The sequence below is a fragment of the Egretta garzetta genome, unplaced genomic scaffold (genome assembly GCF_000687185.1).
Source record: "Egretta garzetta isolate BGI_Z169 unplaced genomic scaffold, ASM68718v1 scaffold299, whole genome shotgun sequence".
Lineage (NCBI taxonomy): Eukaryota > Metazoa > Chordata > Aves > Pelecaniformes > Ardeidae > Egretta > Egretta garzetta.
The window spans coordinates 777,432-786,004 of NW_009260696.1; positions in this window are offsets into that span (position 1 = coordinate 777,432).

Sequence of the window (8,573 nt, forward strand, 5' to 3'; positions counted from 1 at the left end):
AACAAGATCAAAGATCCATCTCCATGGAAACGTCTGAGCTCAAAGAGTTTCTGCGCTACGGCTTTACATCCTGCACAGAGGTTTTGGCACTGTTTTTTGAAACAGAAGCTTTGACATGATCAGCATTCAGGTCTCTTCAGAAATGGTTTGATTAGTAGTCATTGGTAACCTGTGGGGCACGCGTATGCGTGTAAATAACACGCACTCTGCAGAGCAGAGCTGCCGGTGCATTACGGCACCTGCGGTCCACGAAGAGCGCCGCTGTTCGGCTGTACACAGAGGCATCCCACGCCCTGGCTCCTATGGCTTTCAGGCTGTTCCCTTGTGTCCAGAGCAGAGGAGAGACGCTGTCACGTGTGTTCTTCCAGAGCTGGCACCCCAGCACTTTGTCCCCACTTCTGAAGTCTGGTAGGACTTCCAGCAGATCTAGAGACCAGAGCCCCGTGGGCAGAGCTGCTGGAGCCCATTACTGCCCGCTCTCTGCTGCATCTCACGCCTCGGAGGAGGCAGCTGCCGAGCTGCTTGGGCTTACCCAAACAGAGATGGCAAGCGGCACAACACCCATCCCAGCAAAGACTTCATGAATCCTGCATTCAAACTGTTGCCTCTGGACCAGCAGTGGCCGGGGCACTGGTGCTGGGTCATTCCAGCGACTTCTCTCCCGTTAGTGCTGAGCTCCAATTCCTTCAGCATAGTCGCTCCTACAACTGATGCCCAGAAGAGGGAAAAGAAATAAGAAAATAAGTAAACCAGGCATGGTTTATGATACTTTTGTTCCCTGTTCTGCTCACCACATGGGCACACAAACTGTTAAACTGTCATACTGGGGGCAGGAGCAACTAGCCAGGAGGAAAACTATTCCAACATCCACTGCAGGTGCTGCCGACAGAAAGTGGACGTGGAGCTGCAGCCTCACAGGAAATCCTGGACTCAGCTTAAACCTCATGTGAAGAAAAGTCAGGGCAAAAAGGAGCGAAGCAGAACTCACTCACAAGACTCACATTTTCACAGGCGTGTCCCAAGAAGGCTGAGCAGGGAGTGAAGAGCACCCAGGGCTGCGTTAGCACCGACGCAGGGCTGACAGCGCTGACCTGGAGAGCATCAGCCAGCGCCGGGGCAGGAGGAAGCCCCAACTCACAGCACTGCCAGGGGCAGGTCATGCTCCCGAGGAAGTCAGACCACATCTCGCTACTGCTCGTGGCAGCGGTGAGCCCCAAGTCGCCCATATGCACACAGAATGTGATTTTTATAATCATATTAAAAAATTTCAGAATAGCAACTGTGCAGAGAGCAATCCAGCAGCCAGCATTTAGCCTTAGCCTAGGGCACAGGCAGAATATGCCAGGCATGAATTAATACAACATAAGCTGCACCACGCTGAGTTTCATGGATTAATTATAAAAGAGAAAGCAATAATCAAGGGATCTGTAAGGCTAATAAATGTTCTGAGAACACTGAATGTGACACAAGAGCCGCAGCCAGCGTGACAGGACATGAATGCATTTTAAAAGCACATTCATCACACACCGTGTATTAATTCGCAGCTGGTTTCCAATGACAGCACTTGGCCTTAGCTGCCTTCGTAGCATCACTGGGTGCAAGCAGATCATCACCTAGCCCAGAGAAAAGTGGGCTGGAATCTACTCATGAGCAGAAAAAAAATTCACAGCCATGCATCAGTGCAACAAGACACAGGTGTTAACGGAGGCATTTTAAAAGCACATTCATCACACGCCGTGTATTAATTCGCAGCTGGTTTCCAATGACAGCACTTGGCCTTTAGCTGCCTTCGTAGCATCACTGGGTGCAAGCAGATCATCACCTAGCCCAGAGAAAAGTGGGCTGGAATCTACTCATGAGCAGAAAAAAAATTCACAGCCATGCATCAGTGCAACAAGACACAGGTGTTAACTCTGGCTTAAAGCTCTGCAGCCCTGTGACTCTCCAGTGCCTTATGCCTAAGCTCGGTTTAGCACTCACACCTGTACCAGCATTTGGAGGTTTCTGGGTCAGTGACGGTGTCCACTGGGCTGCACAGCGCGAGTCACCTGGTGAAGGACAGCCCAAGGAGAAAATCAGGCCCCTGGCAAATTCTCCAATCATCTCTGCAGTAAAATACTTGAAAGCACTTCTCTTTCTCAGTGCCTCCAACTATCTCTCCTCTCCATCTCGTATTTCATCTCACTGCAGCTTTTTAATTATGCAGACAGCTCATTGCGGGGCTTTGCCTCTCGCTCACAGACTTCCATTCCTCTGTATGGAGTGCATGTTTCTATAGAGCATACTCTCCCCAATTAGATTATTGCCTAGGTGAAACTTGATGTCTATGTCTTTGTCTTAGGGAAAACTCCGATAAACCTTAAAATGGTGATGCCTCCAAGAAGAACCGCTCCACCTGCGCTATCACGGCGATCCCCAAATTCCTCTAGACCAAGATGCCAGTGCAGGATGTGCCCCGGCCCTTTACCAGTTGCCAACATCAGCAAAATATTTCTTACCATAGAATCATAGAATGTTTTGGGTTGGAAGGGACCCCTAGAGGTCATCTAGTCCAACACCCCCTGCAGTGAGCAGGGACACCGCTAACCAGATCAGGTTGCTCAGAGCCCCGTCCAACCTGGTCTTGAATGTTTCCAGGGATGGGGCCCTTTCTTGAGCTGAAACACTGCAAGACTAGGTGCCAGTCGGGGCTGCACATATAGAAATTTGAAACACTCCCAAACATCCACTTCTGCCCAATAGTTCATTGCCTCAGAGGCAGTTTCCTCGCTGCGAACGTCCCATCCTCTAACCCTCTACAAAGGGGCAGCTCTTTGCAGTTCTCTGTCCAAAGATCAGTTATCAAACCAAAGCATTTCAAGAGAAATAGCTCCCCTTCTTCTCTTACTAATAATCCCAAATTTAACTATGGCCTACTTAACACCTCCTCTGAAAGCAGGAAGCGAGATGCTATTTCTGCTGGCCTCGATAAGTGGCCAAATGAACCCCAGGGAACACATAAACCAGGTACCAGGCTGGGTTTAAAGCTTGGGATGGATTGCTCAGACAGCAGCCCCCTTCCTCATTGTTCCTAAATCCTAATCTGGAGCCAAGAGGAAGCAATCATGAAAATTAAAAATAAATAAATAAATGAGTAAACAAATAAATAAATTGAGAATGACTCTGCACAATCCCCAGAGATTCTATGCCAGGCCAAATTTGTACACTGAAGTTGCATTCTCCTTGCTGTAAAAAATGTATGTCTGCCCCCCTCCTCTGCCTCTGTGACCATACGGGGACCTGAAATCACGCTTCCTCATGGGAATGAATCATGGAGCATCCACACTGACTTCCCACAGAGAGCCTTCAAACATGAAATCAGTGGTAAAAGGGGAAGACGACCCTGCATATGGGCACAGCTTGGGATAAAATAAATTTTCCTTGGATTGGCACAAAGGCAGATTTGAACCAGCTATTGCCTAGATCCGTGGGTCGACAGCCCTTTCTCAAGGGTCTCTAACACCAGCAAAAAAATCTGCATAAACCCATAGTATTAGAAGCTGCCCAGGATACACATGGAAGCGAGATCTAGCACCTTATTTGCAAATAAATGGCTCCCCTTCATTCCCCCGCAGATCTTCTGCCCAGCGTTTTCATCTTGCTCCATAGCTGTTCTCTTTTCCTCTCTCTTATCTTTTCCTCCCGCATCAGCCTGTGACAGCAGATTGTGCTCCCTAATCAACGAAGGGCTGGGCTCTTTTTGTTTGTTTCTTAAAGTCTGTGGCACTCCAGTAACACCAGCCAAACACTTGTTTTCATTAACGTTCCTCCCCAAGCCTGCCAATGGAGCCTGGACCATGCCAGGACACAGCGGAGAGGGACAATTTTGCTGGTCTGGTGTGCTTCCAGACTGAGCATGAGCATCGCCTTAGGGACACTAATGCCTCCACTCCATCACCTACCAGAAGGTGCCTGCTGCTCTCTTCTCTTCCGCTACCTCCTACTACGGGAAGGAAGCTGTCCTTCACTGCTGCCGAACCAAGCTGCTTCACTTGGATTTCTCAAGAGAATCACAGGAGAACCCGAATAGCACACTCACATTGCTATTCACCCATGCCTCCGGGAGGCTCATCCACAGGGCTCTTTAGGGAAGGGCGAGGGATGGGGCACAAGGCAGCATCCCGGGGCACGTTCTGGCACACAAGTGGGGTTGGCTTGGGGAGCGCCCAGGGCAGCAGCTGGGCGAAGGAGGGGCCTTTCCACAGCACCAGCACAGTACACTGCATTTTTTAAGGGTCTTGTGAGTGAATGGAAGAGACAAGGGCCATTTCGTCTCCCTTTCTCGCCCTCTGATGTACGCATAGAGCCAAACCAACTGATTTTAGCGAGGAAGCACAAAGCTCCTCTGGCCTTGTTGGATGTGGTCCCTCAGATTTCCTTTTCAAGGCAAATGCCTACTTTAATAATTCCTCATCTCCTGCTTCAAGCCCTCTCTCTACCATCAGACACACCACCAGATCTTCAGCTTGCAAAGGAAGCGAACCTTTCCCCGGGAGGGCAGTCCATGCTACATCCTCCCAGTAACTCCCAGGACGGGTAACGCTCAATCTCCACCGCAAACCAGTCAGTCCTGTTCCTCCTCTTCCTTTCCATCACCATTACTATGTAGCAGATCTCACCCTTTGGCTTTTGTGCCTCTCCCTGCTAGCAAATTTTGCAGCCATCTCATTTTTCTAGAAGCAGCCACGAGACTAGATTCTTATTTCTTTTGCGTGTTCTCTAATTCTCCTCCTTGTGCACAGCACAGTCCAAAGATGAGACAGCACAGCTGTGGCCGCAATTGCATGAAGACCAACAGCGAAGTAGCTGCTAGTAATTCTACAGCACTACCCAAATGTAGTTCAGTGCTTTGTGGTTGACCAGCAGAGAGACGACAAGAGCCGAACCCATGTTGCTTTCTCTACACTGATGCTACTATCCAAACTTTAAGAAAGTTTGCTCGTATGCGTTTACGCTTTGTGATGGCAGCACAGACTGAAAGTAAGAGGCATCCTGGCCCCTTCGAAACCGCCTCAAGATTACAAGGATGCAGAAATAACACTCTGACTTTTGAATAGCCAGGACTCCAGTAACAGGAGAATGTTTCACACCTGCAGCAAGCCAATTTGCTTTCTGAAAAATAACTGCACAGATATTCAGAGTGTAATCCCACTGGGAGAGAGCCCCTGCAGAAGCCCTGGGTCAAGCTGAAGGGGCAAGCAAGGCTGAAAAAGAAACCGGGAGCCAGAAGGGAAACGATTTGCCCCAGTCACACTGCAGGTCAGTGGCAGAACCAAAAAGGTCCTGACAGCCAGCACAGGGCTCACTCTTCGTCAGCTTCGGGGCAGTCAACTGATGCTGCCCGGGGGTCACCGACCTCCAGCCGGGTGCCCAGCAGCTTCGTGTCAACCTGGGGTGTTAAACACAGAGAGACCTGGCAGAGGTTTGCACCGCCAGTCCTGCACGCACCAACAGCCCAGCTTGGCTGGCAGGACAGGGCACAAAAGCCCATCAGACAGGCTGGGTCTGAGCGATCCGCTGGCCGCCTCTGCCTAGCTGCTTTTCAGAAGGGGACAACTCAGTGCAGCACCATCGCAGCTATCCGGGAGGGATTTAGAAATACACACCAAGAGAACAATCTTCTATTCATTTCCTAAAGGCCAGTTGGGACCACGAGGTCACCTCTTCACACAGAGCAGAGACCACTACGTTTCACCCCATCCTTGTTCTGCCGTACCCAGGAACACGTGCTTGGCTGAAGCCCATCTTGCAGAAAGGCATCTTATCTTGATTGGATAGCACTACCATATGGAAAGAATTTCACTTTCCCCAGTAATTTATTCCAGCAGCTAATCAACTTCATTCTTAAAAAAATTAACGCCTATTTTCTCATTTCCATTTGTCTGGCTTCAGCCTGCAGCTGTGGCTTTGGGCCGTGTCTCTTCTCTCTGGCTTAGACAGCTCTTGGGTACCTGCCTTTTCTCCTTGTGGAGCTATTTCTGTATCGCTATACAATTTTCTTCAGCTTAAACAACTGCAGTTGCTTAGGTTCCACTCTTAGGCATCAGTTTGGGGATTTTTTCATTCCACTTCCCCCTGAGGATGTGCTGCTCCATGAAGTTTCCTGCACTCACCTACCCAAAGCATGCGTCTCTGTTTTTTGCATCCTTCTACGCAGCAGCAATGGATCATGGCCTCTCTAGGAAACACAACTTGGCATAAACAATTGAGTTTAGAAGCAGAATAATGATCGCTGCTGCTCGCTGCAGATAAAGGCCACTTGTGGTGAGCATCACGTCTCCGCTGCGACCAGCTTTAATCATAGCTCATGAGCTAATGCTGAGCGCAGCCGTCCCAGCGCTCTTCCACCCCCTCCTCTGCCTTACTTCTCCATCCCTCCGATGCGCTGCACATCTGTCCGCTCTAACTCCTGGCTGTCTTCTCATCCCATTTTTGACCACCTCCTCCTCCTCCCTTTCCCCCTTCCCATTGTACTGATCTTCTCTTAATAAAACTACTCGCCTCCTAAAAAGTCAGAGAGTGAATGTGCGGCTGTTTCCTCATCACTCGCTCTGTCCCTGCTCTTTGTCCCCCCCACTGTAAACTCTCCTGGGCAAGGACTACCCACCTCCCCCTGTGTCTACCCAGGGTAAATGCATCATATTGGGAACATTTAATAACATAGAATAGAATCATGGAATTGTTTAGGTTGGAAAAGACCTTTAAGATCATCAAGTCCATCTGGAGTACTGCGTCCAGCTCTGGAGCCCTCAGCACAAGAAGGACACGGAACTGTTGGAGCGGGGCCAGAGGAGGGCCACAAAAATGATCCAAGGGCTGGAGCACCTCTCCTATGAGGACAGGCTGAGGGAGTTGGGCTTGTTCAGCCTGGGGAAGAAAAGGCTGCAGGGAGACCTGATTGCGGCCTTTCAGTACCTAAAGGGGGCCTATAGGAAAGATGGGGAAAATCTTTTTAGTAGGGCCAGCAGTGACAGGACAAGGGGTAATGGTTTTAAACTAAACCAGGGTAGGTTTAGACTGGATATAAGGAAGAAAATCTTTACACTGAGGGTGGTTAAACACCGGAATGGGTTGCCCAGAGAGGTAGTGGAGGCCCCATCCCTGGAAGCATTCAAGACCAGGTTGGACGGGGCTCTGAGCAACCTGATCTGGTTAGCGGTGTCCCTGCTCAGTGCAGGGGGGTTGGACTAGATGACCTCTAGGGATCCCTTCCAACCCAAAACATTCTATGATTCTATGATAAGTCCAACCATTAACCTAAAACCACCAGCCCTGTTTATCTGTGCTGGTCAGCCAGTGGTCTGGCAGCTAAGCCAAGAATTAAGTTTAAATGCAATAGGTTTCTTAGCAAAAAAAAAAAAAAAAAGCATTTTTGCATTGGGACAGTATTTTTGTCTGGTTTTAGCTCACGGCTTCCTCAGGGCAGGAGCTGACTCTTTGAGGCTTGTATTGTTCTTAACATGTTGATGATGTACTATAAGCAACTCTCAAATAGATAATTTAAGTTAATTAATACAAATAAACTCTAATTACAAGCAGCAACCAATTAAACCAGCACAGAGGGCAACTCCTGTGCTTGGGGTAGCAGCCGAAGTGGAAGATGATGCTATTGCAAGCCTTAGGACTCCCTCCTGCCCTCCCCACATGCTGAATCTCAGGAAGGTTTCCCACAAAGAGGCTTCGTGAGCAGCTGCTGCTGCCGGGAGAAGCTGCTGCTTCGCCTCTTGGCCTGATTATGATAGCAGCAAATTAGGGCAATTTTTCACCAGGGATGCTGTCAGTGCCTTAAGAGCAATGCAGGTCCCGGGGACGGCAGGCTGCAGCGCACAGAGATGGTCTCATTCTGGTGCTTGCTAACCCCGCAGCACGGCACATGGCCAGTTGTCCACTTCTGTGGCCACCTTGGCTCCAGCAGGACATTTCTGCTGGCCCTTGCAAGGCCCTTGGTTGTGCTGGGCATGCAGATGGCATTTGGGGTGCCAGGACCACTACGGCTCCTAAGGCTGTAAAACATTTTTTTTTTTCCCTAATTTCAGTTAATGTCACTTAGGAACACGCTTGGGTCCCAGCCAGGATAATTCCTTTTTTTCTTCCATCTAGGGATGGCAGAAATGAAGGATCAAAGCACTGAAGGGATCTAAACATGAAAGACGGAATAAATGAAGCCATGAGGAAATGGGAATGGAGATCCACTCCTCTAATGTAATTAACCTTTCCGAGAGCAGATAATATTCCCAAATTAAAGGACACCGTGGGACACAGAACGGCATCCAGGTCATATGGGATGAACGAAGCATCAAGGCAACTGCAAACACCGCTCCCACGGAGGGGACGGCGTCCGTCGCCAGCATAACCACAGAGCCGGCGCTCGGGTCTGCAGACACCCGCTCCGCCGGCCCTTGCTCATTACGAGCGGGGATGAAAGGGCTCCCGGCCCCCGCAGCGCTGCCGCGGGGCTCAGCCCCGGGCTCCTCCGGGAAGGAGCTTCCCAAGGCCAGCTCTGCCCCCGCTCCCCTCTCCCAGGCTCCGGCGAG